Source organism: Petaurus breviceps, unplaced genomic scaffold (assembly GCF_028583685.1).
Source record: "Petaurus breviceps papuanus isolate PSGF00001 unplaced genomic scaffold, PetGlider_PUasm1.0 90750, whole genome shotgun sequence".
Lineage (NCBI taxonomy): Eukaryota > Metazoa > Chordata > Mammalia > Diprotodontia > Petauridae > Petaurus > Petaurus breviceps.
In genome coordinates, this window is record NW_027187335.1 from 826794 (window position 1) to 829538 (window position 2745).

The window sequence follows — 2745 nt, forward strand, 5'->3', positions numbered from 1 at the left end:
ACTCACAGACCAGAGCACAGGCCAGGAGAGTAGAAAACACCTCTCCTTAGATCATATCCTCTTGGAAGAACTGAAAACTTACAGGTCCCTAGAAGTATCTTTGAAAATAGTTGCATGAAACCCCTGAAGATTGGGATAGTGCAGCCTTCACCCTGGAAGCAGAGCCCTACTTTAACAAACAGTTAAAAAGTCGACTAATAAGCAAAAAAGAACCTAGATATCATCTTTCAAGAAATTATCAAGGAAAACTACCCAGATATTCTAGAACCAGAGAGTAAAATAAAAATTGAAAGAATCTACTGATCACCTCTTTTTTTTTTAAGCAATTGGGGTTAAGTAACTTGCTCAAGGTTACACGGCCAGTTATTTCTGGGTGTGGTGCTAAGTATCTGAGCCCAGGATTCGATCTCCAGGTCATCCTGACACTGGAGCCAGTGCTCTTACTTGCTGAGCCACCTGGCCGTCCCTAAGCAATTGGGGTTAAGTAACTTTCTCAAGGTTACATGGCCAGGTGTTTCTGGGTGGGTGCTAAGTGTCTGAGCTCAGGATTCGATCTCCAGGTCATCCCGACACTGGAGCCGGTGCTCTTACTCGCTGTGCTACCTGGCCGCCCCTACTGATCACCTCTTGAAAGAGATCCCCAAATGAAAACTCCCAGGAACATCATAGCTTAATTTCAGAGTTCCCAGGTCAAGCAGAAAATATTACAAGCAGCCAGAAAGAAACAATTCAAGTATTATGGAGCCACAGTCAGGATAACACAAGATTTAGCAGCTTCTATATTAAAGGATCAGAGGGCTTGGAATATGGAATTCCAGAGGGCAAAGGAGCTAGGATTACAACCAAAAATTACCTATCCAACAAAACTGAGTATAATCCTTCAAGGCAAAAAAAATGGTTATTCAATGAGATTGAGGACTTTCAAGCATTCTTTTTTCTTCCTTTTGGAGGGGGGAAGGCAGGGCAATTGGGGTTAAGTGACTTGCCCAAGGTCACATGGCTAGTAAATGTTAAGTGTCTGACACCGGATTTGAAATCAGGTCCTCCTGACCCCAGGGCCAGTACTCTATTCACTGCACCACCTAGCCACCCCACTTTCAAACATTCTTGTTCGAAAAGACCAGAGCTGAATAGAAAATCTGATTTTCAAATACAAGACTCAAAAGAAGCATAAAAAGATAAACAGAGAAGGGAAATCATAAGGGACTTAATAAAGTTAAACTGTCTACATTCCTACATGGGACGATGATATTTGTAACTCTTAAGACCTTTCTCATTATTAGGGTAGTTAGAAGGAATATGTATAGACAGAGGGCACAGGTGTGAGTTGAATATGAAGGGATAATATCTAAAAAATAAAATTAAGCAGCAAGAGAGAAATGTACTGGGGAAAAAATGTACTGGGAAAAAAAGGGAGAGGTAGAATGGGACAAATTATCTCACATAGAAGTGGCAAGATAAAGTGTTTATAGTGGAGGGCAAGAATGGGGAGGTGAGGGGAGTGAGTGAACCTTACTCTCATCAGAACTGGCTCAAAGATGGAATAACATACAAACTCAATTGGGTATAGAAACCAATTTTAATCTACAGGAAAGCAGGAGGGGAAGGGGATATGGCAAGGGGTGGTGATAGAAGAGACAGCAGAATGGGGGAGGAGGTAGTCAGAAGCAAAACACTTTTGAGGAAGGACAGGGTGAAAAGGGAGAGAATAAAATAAACAGGGGGGGTGAATAAGGAGGGAAATACAGTTAGCAATAAAAATTGAAGCAATTTTCTCTGATAAAGGCTTCATTTCTCAAACATATAGAGAACCAAGTCAAATTTATAAAAATAAGAGCCATTCTCCAATTAATAAATGACCAAAAAATATGATCAGCTTTCAGATGAAATAATCAAAGTTATCTATAGTCATATAAAAATAATATAACTTGCTACTGATTAGAGAAATGCAAGTTAAAACAATTTTGAGGTACTTCTCATAGTTATTAGATTGGCTAATAGGACAGAAAAGATAAATGACAAATGAGACAAATGAGACATTAATACACTGTCAGTGGAATTGTAAACTGATTCAACCATCCTGTAGAACAATTTGGAAAGCATGACTTTCACTTAGCAATACCATGCCTAGGACTTTATTCCAAAAGAGAATACATACAAAAAGGAAAGGGATCCATATGTACAAAGATATTTATAACAGCTCTTTTCTGGGGGCAAAGAATTGTAAATTGAAGGAATGCCCATCAATTGGGGAATGGTTAAAGAAGCTGTGGTATATGATTATGATGGAATACTATGTACTATAAGAAATGATGAGCAGGATACTCTCAGAAAAACCTGGAAAGACTTACAAAGTGAAATGTACTATGTATAAAGTAGCAGCAATATTGTAAGATGATTAGTTGTAAATAACTTAGCTATTCTCAACAGTACAATGATCCAAGACAACTCTGAAGGACTTATGATGAGGATGCATCCCCAGAGAAAGAACTGATGGTGTCTGAATACAGACTGAAGCATACTTTTTTTAAACTTTCTTCAATCTTCTTGATTATTTTTTCCTCTGTTTTCTTTCACAACATGACTATTATGGAAATGTTTTGTATGACTGCACACATATAGCATATGTTGACTTGCTTGTGTTCTCAATGGGGGGGGGGGTAGTGAGGAAAGAAGGGAGAGAATTTGGAACCCAAAGGTTTTTCTTAATTAATTTTTAGTTTACAATATTCAGTTCCACAGTCC